Source organism: Giraffa tippelskirchi, chromosome 11 (genome assembly GCF_054371585.1).
Source record: "Giraffa tippelskirchi isolate mGirTip1 chromosome 11, T2T-mGirTip1v1.2.pri, whole genome shotgun sequence".
NCBI classification, from domain to species: domain Eukaryota; kingdom Metazoa; phylum Chordata; class Mammalia; order Artiodactyla; family Giraffidae; genus Giraffa; species Giraffa tippelskirchi.
Window position 1 is genome coordinate 133,580,362 of NC_137285.1, and position 20,605 is coordinate 133,600,966.

Sequence of the window (20,605 nt, forward strand, 5' to 3'; positions counted from 1 at the left end):
ATCTTCTTAGGATAAATACTTCGAAGCATAATTGCTGGGTCAAAGAGTACATTGTTAAGGATTTTGATATAAGTTAATGCCCTCCAGAAAGGTGGTACCAATTTATATCCTCCACAGCAGTGTACAACCAGGCCAATTTCCCTGTCAATTTTAAAATGTTTTATCAATTTGACTGTGTTCTCTCACTTCCATACAAATTTAATGAGATGTGCTCAGTGGAAAGATGACTGCTGCTACCATCTATGATGGAATGACCAGTATTAGGATAACCCCTCTGAGAACAACTACAGGAACTAGATGAAACGTACAAGGAAAGCTGTGTGGAGGTTTGAAGAGAAAAATTAAGGCAGCAGGACTGTCCAGGCTGCACCCCCGAGGACAGGGTAACACACTGGCCACTGCTGTTTCTCATCAGGGCATTTGTTAATTCACCACATGCGGAATAAAGGCTGAAGAAATAACGGCAACCTAGAGCTTGCAGTAAGTAGTCTTGCTGTGGTGGAATAGTTGACAAAAATTGAAAGGCCAACATCCTGGAGAAAGTGAGCAAATTCCCCTCAAGACGTTTGCTGACCCTCAAGCCGCACGTGCTCAGAGAAAAGAGAGAAACTGGCTGAAGCAACTGTATGCTAAAGTCTCAGGAGGAGACAGGAGTCTCATTACACCGAGGACCCAAAAGTGAGCTTTCAGGGCTGACAAGGAGGGCGAAGACTCTAGACTTTCAGTTTCGACCCAAGAAGTATTACTCCCTCAGAATGAAGGCAAACCTTACACTGACAAGCCTTGATCAAGATTATCTACCCATATATCATCTGTCAGCTAGTAGAAAATGAAATCATCTCTGAAGTTTCCCTTCAAAACACCACCATCCAGAGCCTGTACATCATCATTTTATACACAAAGACTGGCCTTCTCTCAAAAATACCAAGTCTACTAGCAAAGAGGAACAGAAGAATTAATTTTAATAAAATAGAAACAGTCCCACAGACTCACACAGATTTAAAAATAGCTGTGATTAACATACATCAGAGATAAAAGGCTAATATCCATCCTAACACATAAAGAACTCTAAAACTGAAGGGGAGAAATGTCAAAAACCCAATACAAAAATAAGCAAAAGTCACAGACAATACACAGATAAAGATTTTAAATGACTTTTAAACAAATGAAAAGATGGACAACTTTAGTTATAATAGAAATTATACCTGTGCTGAGATACCATTTCTCAATTATTAGATTTTGTAAAAATTACAAAGCCTGATAGCACATTCTGTTGACACAGCCATGAGGAAAGAGACTTTTATACATTGCTGGTGGAAATGTCTCCCACACCTTTATGGGAGGAGAATTTGACAATATCTAACAACACCACAAGTAAGCTTACCTTTTAAATTGCATCTAATAATTTTCCTTGAAAATACACCTTCAAGAATGTAAAAAAAAAAAAAAGAAAGAAAGCATATGAACAAAGGACATTATTTGTAACTAAAAAATATTGTGAAAAAACATACATTAAACACACACACACATAAGAGATTGGATGAATGAACTATGGTATATTCACACAATAGTATACTGAAACTGAAAGTCGCCCAGTCTTGTCCAACTCTTTGTGACTCCATGGACTGTACAGTCCATGGAACTCTCTAGACCAGAACACTGGAGCGGGTAGCCTTTCCCTGCTCCAGGAGATCTTCCCAACCCAGGGATCGAACCCAGGTCTCCCATATTGCAGGCAGATTCTTTACCAGCTGAGCCACAAGGGAAGCCCCAATAGTACACTATGTAGCTGTAAATAAAAACTAAATAAGTCATGATATGGAGTGATTTACAGAATATATTTGTTGTCAATCAATAAAAGCAGTGGTTTTTAACCTGGTGGTAGTGGTTAAGAATCCACCTTTCAGTGCAAGGGACACAAGTTCAGTGTCTGCTTGGGGAATAATGATGATGATGATGATGTTAAATTAACAGTGATGGAGGGGAAAGAAACCAAAAATGGAATACAAACAGAAATAAATGAGCCTAACTAAAATTCAAATGAATAACATAATCACACTGAAGGGAAAAATAATTACTTCTGAATGCTGAGTTTTAATTATATACTCTCAGTTTGGAAACAAAAATCTTTTTACAAGCATTGAACACTGGTTAATCAGTATGATTTTTTATAGTGGTGAAGTGAGTGAAGTCGCTCAGTCGTGTCCGACTCTTTGCGACCCCATGGACTGTAGCCTACCAGGCTCCTCCGTCCATGGGATTCTCCAGGCAAGAATACTGGAGTGGGTTGCCATTTCCTTCTCCAGGGGATCTTCCCGACCCAGGGATCGAACCCGGGTCTCCTGCATTGGAGGCAGACGCTTTAAGCTCTGAGCCACCAGGGAAGTTTATAGTGGTAGGGGTAGCAAATCTAAAATACTCTCTGTGAATCTAAGCCTAGGCAAGTGAGTAAAATATACTGAGAATAATCTGAGCCAGATTTGTCACTTGTAAAAAAGACTTACAAATATAGAAAGGAAAAAGACTAAACTGAACATTCTGGTATTCGATTAGATCTGGGAGCATCAATATGAACTCCATGGTTAGAGCCAGAGATAGAGATTTCCTAATCCAGCTGAGACTAGACATAATGGCGGAGACTAGATATAATATAGTACATTTTCTACTGCAGGAGAAAATCAGCACACTTGGTATGTGCTTCCCTTGTGGCTCAGCTGGTAAAGAATCCGCCTGCAATGCGGGAGACCTGGGTTTGATCCCTGGGTTGGGAAAATCCCCTGGAGAAGGGAAAGGCTACTCACTCCAGTATTCTGGCCTGGAAAATTCCATGAACTGTATAGTCCATGGGGTCGCAGAGTCGGACACAATTGAGCGACTTTCACTTCACTTCACTTGGTGTCTAGACTCCTTTTCTTTTTTTGGCCACGCCACGCAGCATGTGGAATCTTAGTTTCCCAACCAGGGATTGAACCCTTATCCCCTGCATTGGAAACATGGAGTCTTAACCACTGGACCACCAAGGAAGTTCCCAGATCTAAGTTTCTAAATACCCACCTCCACACAAAGGAACCAGGGCTCCTTAAAGGAAACAACTGATTACAATGCTAGGGTAGATAAAGTAAAAGATGATCCTGGAATATCTCACTGTGCCAGAAAGTAATGAAATGTACAAAGAATGATGAGCATGTCAAAAGTTCATGGCAGCTTGTTTGAGTGGGTTCCCAATGGCCAAATCTGAAATATCTGAGTATCAAAACGAGATCAATGGATTATAACATTTTGAATTAAATAACAATTCTTAAGTCTACCAAATTAATAAATGGAGGTGAAGGAAAGTTACCCCTTACATCAGTATGCTGAGTAATAAATGTAGAAAGGATAATGGAGTTAGAAAAATCATCATTTTGCAAATACCATAGTAATGACTGATTCCGTCAATAATCACTGATGGATGATAAACTATACTGGGTACAAGTTTGGTGAGAAGCAGATAATCTCTATGGTCTCAAAATAGTTCCCCACAAACTACTTATTCATTACAAATTAATAATATTAAGTTTATGATGGCTCATACTGGTAAGATATCTCCTTATATAAGTTATCAAAGTTAGTATCACTAATATTGAATCAAATGAACATCAAATGCCTCCTGATACAATGGCCTGAGAAGGACACAACATCACTTTTGTGTTATTTTACAATGTTATTGCATTGTAAAATATCTGAACCTAATCATAATGAAACACTAGAGAAACAAAAATTTTAAAATCCTACAAAGTACTTGCTTTGTACTCTTCAAAAATATCAAGATCATGAAAGACAAAGGGAGAATTATTTAAATTAAAGGAGATTAAACAACCATGACAACTAAATGCAATGCATAATCCTAGATTCCATACTTAACTGGGAAAAAGATGTTGCTATAAGGGAAGTTATTAGAATAATTGACAAAATTTTAATTTAGATTGTAGATCAGTTAACAGTATTGTATCAATACTAAATTTTCTAATTTTGAAGTTTTACTTTAATTACATAAGATAAATTCCTTGTTTTTAGTAGATACAAACTGAAGAATTTAGGAATAAAGAAGTATGACATCTGCAACATCTTGCCAAATGGTTCAGAAAAAATACTGTGTGTGTGTTGGGTAGGTAGGGGATAATACATGGGCATGAAGGAGAAGATGATAAAGTAAATGAGGAAAAAATGTAAAATATTGGTGAATCTAGTAGAAGATATAAGTAATCCTAATTTAAGATTGACTACAAGTCAAGGAAGCATGGTATAACCTCTAGGATAATCAGAAAAAGAATAGAAAAAGAATATTTAATTAACAAAGGGAAAACTAAACAATAAAGATACTTTTCAAAGCCAAAAGAAAGCCATATGTCAGGTGAGAGGACTAAAAACAGATTGAGTCAAAAAAAGAAAAAAAAACAACTGTAAGATAGTAAATAGAGAAGAATAAAAATTAGCAATAATTACATGAATTGAAATGAAGTACTCCAAATAATAGGCATAGACTCTAAGAATGGATATTTTTAAAACCCAACTACATGTTATTTATAATAGACACAACTTAAATACAAGGAAACAGAAAAGTCAGTAGTAAAATGATAGAAAACACAAACATAAACAACAAAAAGGGGTAGTGTAGATATACTAATGACAGACAAAACGGATTTTAAGGCAAGAAGTATTACTACACACAAAAGAGAAACTTTGGTAAAGATAAAAAGGTCAATTCAACATGAAGATTTCATAACATAGCCTCAAGTATAGTAAAAACCTACAAAACCAAAGGACTAATAAACATATTCCCACTTGCAATATGTAGTTCTAACACACCTCTCTCAATAGCTCAAAGAATAAGCAGAAAATAAATTAATCTATAGAAAATTGAACATGATTAAAAACTTAACACAGGACCCACTGATTGGAGAATACACATTATTTTATATATAGAAGTTATATATATACATATATCTTTATATAGAGATTATATATATTATATATATAATCTTTATATATATATTATACACATAATATATATATATCTTTATATATAGAAGTTACCAAAATAAAACATATACTAGGCCATAAAACAAGTCTCAAAAAATTTTAAAGAATTAAAATCAGGGTATGTTATCTGACCACAGCGGAATTAATTTAAAAATCAATAACAATAACTACAACAAAAACATAATTTTAAAAATCCCCAAAGGCCAGATTATAAATAAAGTTAAATAGGAAATCACAATGGAAAATAAGAAAACACTTTCAACAGAATGGTAATAAAAATATGACATATAAAAACTTATGGGATATACCTAACCTGTAGCTAGAGAAACCACAATAGTTAAATGAAAATCTAAGGACGAAAAGGAATGATCTAAGGATCCATCTCAATAATCTTGAAAAAGAGGAGCAAATTGAACTCAAAGAAAGTACAAGAATAATAATGAAGATAAGAACAAAAGACAATAAAATAGACCAAAAAAAACACAACCCACCACAGTAGAGAAGAAGTCTTTTTCTGTAAAGGGACAAATGGTAAACATTTTAAATTTTGTGGGCCATATGTTACAACTACTCATCTCTGCCATTGTAATGCAAAAGCAGGCATAGTCAATACAAAATGAATGGACACAGCTGTGTTTCAACAAAACTATATTTACAAAACAGGTAATGGGTTATATTTGACCCATGGGCTGTATTTTGTCAATCCCTGAAGCAGAAAATATAATAAAGCTAAAAGTTTGTTCTTTGAGAAAATAAAACAAACAAAATTGTTTTAAAAATATAGTAGTATAAAGAGAAAAGAGGGCACAAATTATCAATATAAGAAATGAAAAAGGGACATCACTACAGATCTCACAGGTACTAAAAAGATAAGATGTTATAAATAACTTCAGATCAAAAAATTTGATAATTTAGGTGAAATGGATAATTCATTTTTTAAGATACTAACTTACCAAAACTGACACAAGAAGAAATAGAAAATTCAAATAGCCTTATATCCATTCAAATATGCATCTATAATTAAAAGCCTGTCCACAAACAAAAGTTTAGGACCAAATGGCTTCATCAGTAAGTTCTTTATTTCATGAACTAATACCAATGTTATACAAATTATTCCAAAGAACAGATAAAATGAATTCATTTCTGAACACATTTTATGAGGCCTATACAGCCTTGATACCAAAACATACCAATAAAGAAAAAGTACTACAAGAAAGGAAAAGTTTAAGCCAATCTCTCTCATGAACATAGATGCAATAATTCAGCAAAATGAAATTAAATATTGGCATGTCAAAGTTGGGGATATATAAAAGAATAGATCTCAACCAACTTAATTTATAATACTAAGCTGATTTAAAACTTGAAAACCCATCAATATAATTTACTCCCATTAACTAAATAAATAACAAAAGTTATATCATCACTAATATATGAAAAAAAGCACTTGATGAAATTCAATGCCAATTCATAAAATCCTAACAAAGTAGGAATAAAAAAAACTGCCTTAACTAATAAAGAATATTTTTTTTTAAATCTACATTAAGTATATTAATGGTAAAACAGTGAAAGTTTTACCATTTAAATTGGGAATGAAATCAAAATGACTGTGATCATTTTTATTAAACATTATATTCTGATCCAAGGGAAAAAAATTTAAATGATTGTTTTTAGGAAAAAATCACCATTGTTCACAGATGATATGAGTACACACCTAAAATATTCAAAATAATCTATGAAAGATTAAAAAGTGAATTTAGCAAAGTCCCTTTAAATCATGCTTAAAATTCATTTGTGTTTCTAGATATTAACACTAAACAACTGGAAAAGGAAAATTTAAAACAATACCATTTTTATTAGTAAAACATATACTACTTAAGAATATTTATCATCAAAAAGATAAATACAAGATACCTAGAAACAAAAGTATTAAAAACTGTGCAAGACCTATATACTGAAAACTACGAAACACTGCCGGGAGAAATTAAGAATGACATAAATGGGGACTTCCCTAGTGGTCCAGTGGCTAAGACTGCACTCCCAATGCAGAGGACCTAGGTTCAATCCCTGCTTAGGGAACTAGATCCCACATGCTGCAACTAAAGAACCTGTGTGCCGCAACTGAGACCCAGTGAAGCCAAATAAATAAAAATATTTAAAAAAAAAAAAAGAATGACATAAATGGAGGGATATATCATAACCATGGACTGGAAGACCAAGTATTGGGAGGGTCTCCCCAATTGATCTATTGAAGTTCAGGTAAATTCTAATTAAAATCCCAGCTGGCTTTTCTATGAAAACTAATAAACTGATCATAAATTTTACACAGAACTGTAAAAGACAGAATAATCAAAACAAACATGAAAAAGAATAAAGTTGAAGAATTTACATTATCAAATATCAAGACTTTAATTATAAAGTATAGCATAATTGAAACAGTGGTATTGGCACAGGATGAACAAACATATTGATGAAATAGAATAGTGGGTCTGGGAAACAGGCCATCCTTATAAGACCAAACAATTTATGAAAAAGGTGCCACTGAAATGCAATGGGGAAAGGATAATATTTTTAATAATTTGTATTTTATAATGAAACTTTATCCCATCTCAAAACATGCATATAACTCAAATCTATATGATTTATAGATTTAAATGTAAAAGGAAAAACAATAAAGTTTCTAGAAAGTAATATAGACTATATTTTTAACATTGGGGTAAGCAGAATAATCTCTTAACACAAAAGGATACAAAAATCACTTATTATAAAAGAAAAGATTAATAAATTTAACTTCTTTTAAATTAAAATTAAGAACTTGTGTTTATCAAAGGACACCAGTAAGTTATGCAATACATATATCCAAAAAGAACTAATATCCCTAATATATAGAGAACCCCTACAAATCAATGAAAAAGAATTACACAACCCAAATTTAAAAAGAAAAAGTTAAAGACTTGAATGGGCACATGATGAAAGAGGATACTCAACTGGCCAATAAATATAATTAAAGGTACTAAAAATCATTACCCATCAAGAAGAAAAGAAAGAAAGTGAAGTTGCTCAGTTATGTCCGACTCTTTGCGACCCCATGGACTGAAGCCCATTAGGCTCCTCCATCCATGATATTTTCCAGACAAGAATACTGGAGTGGGTTGCCATTTCTTTCTCCAGGGGATCTTCTTGACCCAGAGATCGAACCTGGGTCTCCTGCAATGCAGGCAGACTCTTTACCATCTGAGCCACCAGGGAAGAGTATGAGTATGAGCCATCAAGAAAACATAAATTAAAACCATAGTTATTTCACTTCTAAACCCCTCATAATGGCTAAAATTTAATTTTATTGATGAGGATGTGGAGCAACTAGAACTTTAATACTCTGCTGGTGGAAGTATAAACTGGTAGATATTAATAGAATTTAGCAATCTACTTCACAATATTTACTAAAAGTATACAACTTTATATACTATGACCCAGCAGTTCCACTCTTTGTTATATAGTTCGTAAAAATGCCTACATATGTCCCCCAAAAAAACACATACAGGAACATCCATAGCAGTGCTGCTCATAACAGATCCAAACTTAAAACAACAGAAGTATTCATCAGTAGTACAATTGATAAACAAAAAGCAGATATCCATACAACAGAATACTATACAGCCTTGAAAAATGACTTTCTGCTACATACAATCACATTAATAAATCTCACAGGCATAATTTTGTGTGAAAGGAGCCAAACAGAAAAGAGTAATTGCTGTATGATTTCTGGTATGTAAACTCCCAAAACATCAGAAATAATTTACGATGATAGAAATCAGAATGATGGTTACTTTGGGATGAGGGATAATGGCAGGGAAAGGACATAAAGAAGGTTTCTGTGGGGTTAGTAATGTTCTATACCTTGGTCTGGGGTGCCATTTACAGGAGTATATGACTTTATAGAAATTCATCAAGCTTCTTTCATCTATAAAGGTGTTATACTTATGGCATCAGCATGGTAGCAGCTGGTGGTTCAGGTGGTAAAGAATCTACCTGCAATGCAGGAGACCTGGGTCAGGAAGATCCCCAGAGAAGCAAGTGGCTATCTACTCTAGTATTCTTGCCTAGGAAATCCCATGGACAGAGGGGCCTGGTGGGTTACAGTCCATGGGTTACAAAGAATCAGACATGACTGAGCGACTAACACTTTCGCTTTTCAAAATTTGTTCCAAAAAAGAGTGTAATGTGAACAAAAATTATATCATTACTCTAAGTTAAATCTCTAGTGTCGAAAACAATTTATTTTTCCTTTTTATGTATACAAGGAATCTATCTCTTGTCCATTCACCTTCATACAAACTCATAAAACTTAAGGGAGTCAAGATTCTTTATTCACTTAATGCCTTATTATATTGATTGTTTTGTGGATATGCACATAATTACACAGCTGAAAGCAGGCAATGACAAAAATGGACTTTAACTCTCACCTAGAGAAAGCATGGAGAAGGAAATGGCAACCCACTCCAGTGTTCTTGCCTGGAGATTCCCAGGGACAGAGGAGCCTGGTGGGCTGCCATCTGTGGGGTTGCACAGAGTCGGACACAACTGAAGCAACTTAGCAGCAGTAGAAAGCAAGAAATTACTTAGAATCTTTGATGACCTGAAAATAAACTGCCATCCAAGTGACATTTAAAAAGAGAAGTTTCTTTACTTACACATCTTTATATGAAACTTTCTTAAGTAATCAACCTGCAACATCTGTTCCTCTTGGTAACAACACAGGCCAAAATTCATCCACTAAAGCAATACAAAAATCTGAAAAGAGAAGAGTGCTCTGCATGGTACTGAGTATCAGCTGGCATTTTGACTGACCACTAACAGAAAGTAGAGGGAAATCATTTCTTAAAACAATTTTAAAGAACTGTACCATTAAGTAGCAAAGCATACTGGCATAATCCAAAGGAAATCAATTTTGACAACTGCTTCACAAATATTCAGATTTTCCAAATAATATTAATGGAATTCTAAATCCTTTGGGAAAGTGCCTTGACTCCACAAAGAAAGTTACCACAACTGGGCACTTTGCTCAAGTCTAAATGTATGGGGGAGGAGAATCCTGCCATGCAAAGAAATTCTCAGGAAGCTGTGAAGATATTAGCTATTTGACTCAAGTGATTCCAAGCTGAAACATAATAGTACATTATAAATCTGTTTTGATTTTACTTAATCTAATGAAAAAATGTTCATCTTTTTGATAAGTGCTCATTAGCCGTTTTTTTCTGACATAAACAGACAAGAAAGATGTTCTTGTGCTGCATTTTAAACGCAACTCAACTAATTACAGTGCCATGACTCAAAGAACAAAATCAATGCACTGAAGTTTCTCACTTGAATTGTTTTTATAGTTGAATTAAAAATCTGACCAAAAAAAATTTTAAAGGGCCCCAGCAGTGTTTTTTACTAAGGTTGAATACTGTTTAAGTAAACAAAGGCTACATTTTAGCCCATTATATAAAATTTTTCTGTCAATTACTAAGAACAGTTGCTAAATTTATCAACCAATGGGTATGTGTTGGGGGTGGGGGTGCTCTCTTTTTTGGGAAGTGCTGATAAATTTGCATAAGCAATTCATTCTATTTCATCTGATCCTCTGCGAAACCAAAAACCAACAAGTAGATAATACCTGATTGGAGCCTGTCAAGGACCAGGGAATAGCCTGAAGGAAAGTGATCATGTAAGAATCAAGCCAATTTACAGCCCAGATTTATGCCCAAGACTTTTAGAAATATCAGATGTTTTGGGCTTTTTGAACCACTGAGTATTACTTTGCTGAAACATTATTTTGATTGAGTCTAACAGAATTAAAGCCCATTCCTAAAATGCTTCACTTTTGCTCCAGGAAATATTTTAACTACAGTACTCTGGGTATCTTCGGGTATCTGATATCTGGTTATGACTCAAATAGTCATTTCACTTATTTTTTAAACTGACTTTTTATTATAAGGTATACTTACCTGAAACTAGAAACTTTAGAAATTATTTTAACTCTATGACACATGAATTATGCATATTGTATGCAAATTTCAAGGCAAAACATCACAAAGAGGAGTAAGTAAAGTGAATTACTTAAATATGTTACTTCTTCCGACCCTCTCTATGAAGTCAGTAGTTAAATGAATATGTGAAACTTTTTAAAGGTTCGTTTGAATGAGCAAACAGGATAATGAGAAAATAATCTAGCACTAAACTCATTCAGTGGATGGTTGTCAGAGTCACCTTCATGATTTTGCTAGTATTTCATAGTTTTTAGGCGTTTTGGGTACTAAGCAAAAACACACATCTTATGTTCAGAAGGAAGTCAAATGGCTTTCATTAACAAAGCTGTAAACACAGCTTGTATAACCACCTTGAAGCAAAAATGCATAGCTTGGAGGTCAAGAATTCAGGGTGGAAAAACCAAGATCAAGTTCCAACTCCACCATTTGCTCTTCAAGGGAAACTGAACAAGATTTCTCACTTCCCTAAGATTCATAAATAATTAATGTTTGGGGAAAGAATACCTACATTGCTGTTTGATACTACATTTAATAAGATGATAGATAGAAAGCACTTAGCACAGGGCCTAACACATCATCAGGATTCAAAAATTCAGCTGATACTAACAAACCTATAGAACTTGAGTCTCAGGGACCTTTCCAGGGGTGAGGAGTCACCTTTCTTCCTTTTCATCCTGTGTCATTTTCAATATTCCAGCATTGTCTGGAACAAAAAGGCAGACCATTTCCCTATATCACACTAACTGATTTATCTCAGGTATCAAACCTACAACCTTGACTTTGTTATTATCATCTCAGCGTAACCAGCTCTCTTTATTAGACCTTATTTCAAAGTGTCAGCATGTAAGAGAAATGCAGTACATGGTGCATTTGGTCATTATGGGTCACCGGAAAACCACATTTTTTCTGTAATTCTATTCTTGGATTTATATTTCCATTAATACTATTGGGCAAAAAGGAAAAGTTTACCAGATTATTAAGTAATGGAATGGGCCATGTTCACGTTACTCTGACTTTATCTAAAGCAAATGAAACCATCAATGTTTACATACTTATCAGGTCTGATCCAAGTACCTCATTCCTCTCCATTACTATAAAAGCAACCATTATTGAATGCTTACTAAATTCCAAGAACTATGTGAAACTCTTTCATGGACTGTTTCACTTAATTCTCCAACAATCCTAGACAGTAGCTACTGACATCCTTACAACCAGAAAGTGAGACTCAGACAGGTTAAGTAACGTATTAAAGCCCATGTAGCTAGTAAGAGATTATTAGCAAATACTAATACATCCAAGGGCAGTCACATCAGTAAAAATTAATTCCAATGGGGTCAGAAGTGGACACCAATTAAGTGTTACTCTTTTACTTTGGGGTCATCTGGACACCGCTTAGCAAGTTCATTCTTTCATTTATTTCTGTATGTATTTACTGACTTTAGATTCATTTAGATAACTAAGATTAAACTTTGGGCAAGTATTTTACATTTCCTCATCTTTAAGATGAGAATATCAAATATTTTGAAGATTAAATAGCATGATATATGTGAAGCACCTGCAGCAGGAACTGGCACATAGTAAGTGCCCAAGCAATGTTCGCTAGTTACCATTAAATGAAAGCATATTTTAAGACATACTATGTAGAAAAGGAAATCATGACACCAATGCGTTGAATTGTGACTTTATTACCATCACCTCTAGAAACAAATTCTGGGTTTTCTCAGACAGAGATTTTTTTCTTATTAGAATATAGAAAAGGTTTCTAATCACCAAAACATTTAAAAAACTGCTACAACATGGGTGTCAACTCTCTGCTGTTACAAGTGGACAAACGGCATGATCCCCTCCATCATGATTGTCATTGGGAGGGAGGTGGGCTTGCTGTCTTATACATTTCTTTCCTACTGTAAGACACTGAATTTGAATTAAATCTTCTGTAGAGTGAGCACGAAAGAATCGTGCTAGCTCAACTTCAGAAGACAAGATGAGGAGAACTGAAGGCAAGTTTTCTGAAAACTGAAGTTTTCTGAAGCACTGCAAAGATAAGGGATTTTCTGGGCCTGAAAAGACTCATATGGCCAGAGGCCAAAATTAAAAGTGCTGGATTATTTTGCTTGGTTCCTGGAAACCAAATGCAAATCTAACCAACAATCAATATTTATCATATCTAGCATTATGAAAAGCTCCAGACACGGAGCTGGAAATAGAATATGATATTGTTAAGGATGACAGTGACCATGAGCCTGCGTTTTTATCTCAGGATCTGGGCTGTGTCCTCTGAGGCCTGAACTCACTCACATTTGCTCAAAGATACCACTCTGGGGTTCCTCTCCTAGACAGGGAAGCACATGCTTTGAAGAGCCACAGCATTTAATTCTGCAGACAGTTGCTGTAAGGTTGGTGATGGTATTCCCCAAACATGGTTCCTTTGCAAAATATAGATCAGAAGGGTGAGAGTGAGGAGTAACAGAGGAGCCTCTGGATCGAATATTTTTAAAGTTTGTGCCCGAGCTCCTGGAAGAAAGGGACATCAAATCTAAATTTTAAAAATCTGAAAAATACCTGTCCTTGTCAGAATTTTAAAATAAAACTGTCATTTTAAAAACTACTTTCCAGTTCCTTGCAGACGAATGAATGTTAACTTGGTTACCAATCAAAAGCTTTTTTATGCATTTAGTCCCAAACTGACCTGCTGCCTACAAAATCTGCAATAAAGCAATTAGAAACCATAGAGTAAACAAAATGTGTTCAGTAGGCTGGCAGGCTCAGGAAGCAGATCAGAAATATTCACACAATGTCAGGGTGTTTTCTGGCTTTTTCTGTTTTATTCATTTATACTAATGTGTGGACAAGGGGGTTGAAAACATTTTGCTAAGAATGAAACCCTGAGATTCATATGTAATTTCTAAGCTTACCCTTGGGAAAGAAGCCACAATCTGTTTTCAGACAAGAGTAAAACACTCGCAATTCCCTTTGAAAAACAACGTCCAATCTTCGCTTAAATTGAGATGCCAGAGCAACTGGATTGCGATTTAAATCAGAGGACAAAATTAGCCCAGGTACACTAGGGTGGAAGGAGAGGCAGAACAGACACTGGTAAATAGCCTATGAATTCAAAATGTAGAGCCTTCTTCCTGCCCCGAGCCAGGTTTGACTTCCAACAAATTAGAGAAATAAACTGGCAGTTCACCTACAATTCACTGGTAAACAAACATATTTCACCAGCTATTTCATGACCATCTTTTGAGCTGAGCCTTTTTAAATTCCATAAAGGACTGGGCTGTAACGGTAACTCTTGGAGTTCACAATAACCCCTGGCAGGGCTCTAATGAAAAACAAAAATCTCCACTTAATTCCAACAATTTGCCATAGTAACAAAAGCCTTCATATTATTGATACTAGCATGGCCTGAGGAAGAGTTAGAACCTCAATGAGGGGCAGAGGCTGACAACAGAAGCTAAAATATTGCAACTCTTCAGATTCCACTTTCAAGTTGGGTTCAAAACGCACAAATTTGGACCAACATCAACCTCAAGGATGGACTTGGCCAAACAACTTCATGTGTAGCAGAAAAGACCTGATCATCCTATTGGACAGGGGTTTGGCTAGCTAAGACTTCTTTCTGCTATCGGTGATGGATTCATTCAATGGTTCTTCTTATAAACTGGATTAAGAGTTTCACCTCCACATTCCCATAAAAGTCAGTACACCTGGGAATTAATCATGATCCCAGATTCACCTACTCTTCTCTTTGGCTTCTGTAACCAGCTGAGACCTCTACTGGCAGGAAATTGAGGGTTTAGTAGGGAGGGATGGAACACATTCTGATGGGAGGAATTTCTACTCCACAGAGGTGCCTTTATCTCTGCAAATATGTCCCACTGGCAGGTTGGCTGGAATCAGACCTCTCTCCAAGGCAAAGGCATTTCAGGACTCAGCCCAAGGTGGCATCTATTTAGTCCAAAAGTTTGCCATCAATAGAGCTCACAATCTGCTGAGCAGGGCTTGTGTGGTTCCCCCACCCCCAACTCCTTCCCCAGTGAAAGGCACTGACCCCAGGTGAGGCGACATAGCCAGAGACAAGAGAGAGAGTCTTCTAGAAAATAATTTTTGCAAAGGTTCAGGTAGTGATAAGGAATAGGGGATAAGAGATGATTTGCATGAGTCTAATACTGTAGCATTAAATTCTGTCCAAGTGGGCTTTTGCCAAAAAAAAAAAAAGCATGCCAAATGCTGGGAAATGATAATCAGTTGAAAGCAAAGTAGTCCTTCCTTACAGAAGAGTTTCAAATTCAACATCTTTTTGATGAAAGAGATGGGTTGGGAGGTAAGAAAGTGAGTTTCTAAAAGGCACAGCAGATCACAAATGTGCTGATCCAACACTGTCAATGACATCTTATCCCAGATGGCAAGTGAAGGAGACACTGGGATTTAAGGCACCTAGATACTTGCCAACAGAATATGAAGACATTAGGGGGAAAAAAAAACAACTAAACAAGAATCCTTAAAATGCATTGTTTAAAAGGCATATAGACCTAAAAGTAATCTAAGGAACAAGTTCAAAAATAATAAGCATCTAAACCTCAGAATAATGAGAACCTCCAAATGCAGAGAATGGGGATGCTAACTAAATCCAAATCTGCTCAGAGACTTGATTCCAGGGCATGAGGCTGAGCTGCTGTAATGTACACAAGTGGGGTGTAAAGTCAATGGGATTACATTTTCCTAATTATTTTCTGCTTGAGCTTTACAGCACACACACAAAATGAGATCAGCCGGGACTTGCCTCTCTAACAAATCACTCAGATTTAAACATTGCTCACATAAACAAAGGGGGTGGGGTGGGGGGAGAGAGGCACAAGGCTGGGAAAAGACAGAGAAGGGCTTCTTCAATCACAGTTGCAAGGAACAAAAACCTGGAGGGGGAAAAGATTTGTTGGACCGCCACCAAATCTCCCCCACTGGAGACGAGAGCCCATCTGCTGAGCTCGGCAACTTCGCTTTAACTACCATTCAGCTCGCGTCTCTGCAGAGATCTGTCTGCAGAACTGGCAGATGGACCCCTGCTTCCCTGAGTCGCTGTGTTATTTGTTTAATAAATTTAATTAATATCCATACTGCATTGGATTTCTCCCAGAAAGGAGGCTGAAGTGCTCTCTTTCCCGATAGCTACATGATGAGTGATTTCCCAGAAAAGAGCAGATAACGGTGCCCCGGGGCCACTGAAAAATTAAAAGTGCCATGTGCTTACGTTTCTTTGCATTTTTTGCAATGCACTAATAGTTTTGGTGGATATTTTAACTTTATCAAAGTATGCAGTTCTTAAAGCAGGCAGATTACCTCTTCTTTCAGATCAGTTATATTTGTTGGAATGTTTTTTACAGAATCCAATTCAACCACATCACTCAAGATTTTTATCTATTTCCCCCAAAATGGTGAGTCATGAATGTTAAGGAGGTTCTATTTGGCAAGCAGCTAGCTCCACAACCATTGTTAACAAATTGAAAATGTTCTTTGATCATATTGAACTTGTATGATTTCCTAAGCTGGAAAATGTGGCCACTGCAGAATGGAGAATAGGAAGGGTCTTGAACAAAATCAAGGCAGTAACTCTCTCTTCACTAAGTACAGTGCCAAGCTCTTGGTGACAGAGTCCCTGCCATCAACAAGTATGAATTAAAACTGTGCTTCCCTTGCCTTGTTATTCAATGTCATCCTATCTTTCTTGGCAGCATATTTCATCTTAACCTAGATTTACCAGAGTGTGTTCCAAGAAAGAATAGCCCCTTGAGGATAAAATAGTCCAGGAAACATTATGTCAAAGAAGGTTAAACAGGCTTCCTTGCTGCAGGACTTCTCAGAGCCTTTCATGTGCTAACAGGTATTGTGAATATTCCCATAGAGGAGGATGGGGTTCAATATAAAAGGCAGCAGTTCCCAAAACCCAGGCCTGTTTGGTTCATCGCTATATCCCAGGGCTTAATGTAGGGCTTGGCAGATAGTAGGTACTCATTAGTAGTTGTTGAATGAATGAATCAAAGGGATGAGTGAATGAATGAACAAAGTAAATCCATAGTGGTTTTGCTTAGAGATAACCCTTGGGCACCTGAACCTGACACTGACAGGATTTAAAGAACACATGAACAAAATCACCTCAACACTAAGGAAGAATTGAACTTGAACCAAATATTGAATTTGGCGGGATTCCGTTTCAAGATGCTATTTTCTTATATTAAGTTTATTCTGCATTTAAACTCTTCTCTATTGTTCAATATTCTAAACAATCCCCTCTTCCTTTAGATCATGAAACTTGATCTTGTTGAATTTTGTACACTTCTCAGCTCCTTGGCAATACCCCAATTTATTTGTGCTTGATATGCTTAATCTCTTCCTAGGAATCGAGTAATGAATTCAGTTCAATCGTAGGCACTGAGCTGGTGATAAGAATTAAAAAATTACTCCTTTCAAGAGAATTATTTTAAGTGTAAAAGCTCACAAAGGCAGATTTTGAGAGTTTATTAATAATTTCAATGTGAAATTTGTCAAATTGAAATTAAAGTTTTATTTAATAGGAAGAAAACAGCTATTTTAATGTAGGTTTCCACTCGTGCACTTTGTCTAAAACAATCCCCTATTGCCTCATTTTCCTTCTTTAATTTTCCTGCAACACTCCATCATGTTGATACAACACTGAGTTCACTGTCTTCCTCTTACAATTTCAGACACTTACAACTCTTCTTGCTAATTAGATACTGATGGAGAATACAAAGAACTAGCACTGGCTCTTAAATATCCAGAATAATTAGATGACAGAAATCTCTCCTCTAACTCAGCTGGCTACTAATCTCTAAACTTACGGAAAAAAAATCTGCTGTTACCTAGTGATTTCAAGCTGATGATCGCAGTTTCATGTTGAGAAATCTTAGGAGGCTTTGGTAACATTAAAACCTTTAAGAGGAAAAGGAGAAATGAACCTCAAATAAGCAGAGCATTTTTAAAATTTCCTGCATCAAAATGTTTCCTGCATTGGGAGAATAGATAATCCACAGGTGGAATTAGGTGGCGCTAGTGGTAAACAATCTGTCTGCCAATGCAGGAGATGTAAGATATGTGGGTTCAATCCTTGGGTCAGGAAGATCCCCTGAAGTAGGAAATGGCACACTACTCCAGTATTCTTGCCTGGAAAATTCCACGGCCCTAGGAGCCTGACAGGCTACAATCCATGGGGCTGCAAAGAGTTGGACACAACTGAACACACACACACACACACACACACAGAATTCAGAAAATATTATGGGCTAGATTTTAGGAAGTAAGGGGAAAAAAGAAGGGGCAGGAAAGTTTATATTAATTGCGTGCCTACTTACATGCCAGCCAGAGGGTTCAGTAACTTTAATAATAATAAAAATAATTGGTGAGAGCTAACAGTTACGTGACAGATATTATGATAAATCTTTATATGGATATCTATTCCTGCCAATAGGTACTGTTTTATGATTTTAACTTCAGGAAACTGGGGCTCAGAGATCCTAAGCAACATGCCACAGGTCATATGACTAGTAAGTAAAGCCAGGGAGCTCAGTTCTGAACTCTGACAATCTGACTACAGGGCTTATGCTCCCAACCACTATCCGTTCCCACTTCTTGCATGTTTACCTTATATCAGAGACTATATACAACAATATCAGATCCTCTTGGCCCCTCCAGAATGGAAAAAGACATGATGAAAATATTTTGCCTTAATACTCCAAATCCATAGTAATGGCAGAACCGTGTCATAACTGATGTTGATAAAGACAAGCTCTGAACTAAAATCTGTTAAACTTCATCAAAAGCCAAGGTTCGTCTGCACTGGCTTAACTCTCTTTTCCTCTACCACATTGTCTAGCCTATATTTCAACGTGGTTTTCTCTTGCAGGTGTCATTTTCAATAGTCTACCTAATGTGATACACTGTAATTGTTCATATTCCCTCCTCAAATCTTCTCGTCACTTGGGGAGCAGCCGTGACTACAGACAGCTCAGTTCAACAATAAACACAGACAAAAGACAAATAAGTACCTCTATACAGTCGTTTGCCTTCTCCCTCAAAGACCTCATTTTCCTTCAAGGCAACATGAAATTTTTTGCTTTGTGTGTACGTGTTATTTTTTTAGTCTTTACTGGAGTATAGTTGACTTACAATGTTGTGTTAGTTTCAGGTATACAGGCAAAGTGAATCAGTTATACATATACATACATCCACTCTTTTAGATTCTTTTCCCATATAGGCCATTACAAAGTATTGAATAGAGTTCTCTATGCTACACATTAGGTCATTATTAGTTACCTATTTTATATATAGCAGTGTATACATGTCAATTCCAGAAAAATTTCACAAATATTTTGGCTGTCTACTACTTATAAGGGCTTCCCAGGTGACACGGGTGGTAAAGAATCTCCCTGCCAATACAGGAGATTCGAGAGATGCAGGCTTGATCCCAGGGTCGGGAAGATCCCCTGGAGTAGGAAATGGCACCCCACTCCAGTATCCTTGCCTGAAAAATTCCATGAACAAGAGGAGCCTGATGGGCTGCAGTCCACGGGGTTGCAAAGAGTCGGACACAACTGACTGACCACACACACACACATCACTTACAAATATTAATAAGCATGCACTGAGCACCTTCTGAGTGCCCCCCCCCACTGCTACTAGGTGCTGGGTAGGATATACTCTGTTATCCCTACTTCACATACATACTGTATTATTTATTTACTTGTACTATAACAAATGACCCCCAAACTTCAAAGCTTAAAACAATAAACATTTATTCTCTCACTGTTTCTGTGGGTAAGGAATTTGGACACAGCTTAGTTGGACGTCTCTGGCTTAAGTTCTGTCGTGAAACTGCAGCCCAACTGTCAGGTAGGGATGCAACCTCATCTGAAGGCTCAAGCCAAGTGGGGAAGGATCTACCTTGAAGCTCATTCACATGGTTGTCAGCACTATCTATTTCCTCAAGAGCAGTTAGACTGAAGGCATCAATTCCTTGTTGGCTGTTAGCCAAAGACCACCCTCAGTTCCTTGCTACATGGTTCCTCTTTACAGGGCAGCTCCCATTGTAGTATCTGACTTCCCTCAGAGAGAGTGAGAGAGGGAGACCAAGATAGAAACCATGCTATTTATGTCACTTAATCTCCAAAGTGGGCTTTCCTCGAGGCTCAGATGGTAAAGAATGAGCCTGCAATGCAGGAGACCTGGGTTGGGAAGATCCCCTGGAAAAGGGAGCGGCTACCCACTCCAGTGTTCTGGCCTGGAGAATTCCATGGACTGCATAGTCTACGGGGTCACAAAGAGTCGGACATCACATCAGCTTTGCCGTATTCTATGTGCTATAAATGAGTGTAGGACCACCCTACATTCAAGGACAAGGGATTACATAAGGGTTTAAAAACCAAGAATCAGGGACCATTGACGGGAATCTTAAAGGCTGCCTACCTACTTCCACCGTTGAATTTTTGTGCCCCTAAAGGGCACACACATGAAAAATCTACAAAATAATTCTTATTTCCCAA

The 20,605-nt window shown here is 36.6% G+C and overlaps 1 protein-coding gene across 3 annotated transcripts in view; it reads right to left on the reverse strand.

Moving 5' to 3' along the window:
* Window positions 1-20,605, reverse strand: part of LOC145526911 (uncharacterized) — a 192,468-nt gene that overhangs the window by 103,868 nt on the left and 67,995 nt on the right. The window lies entirely within an intron of this gene.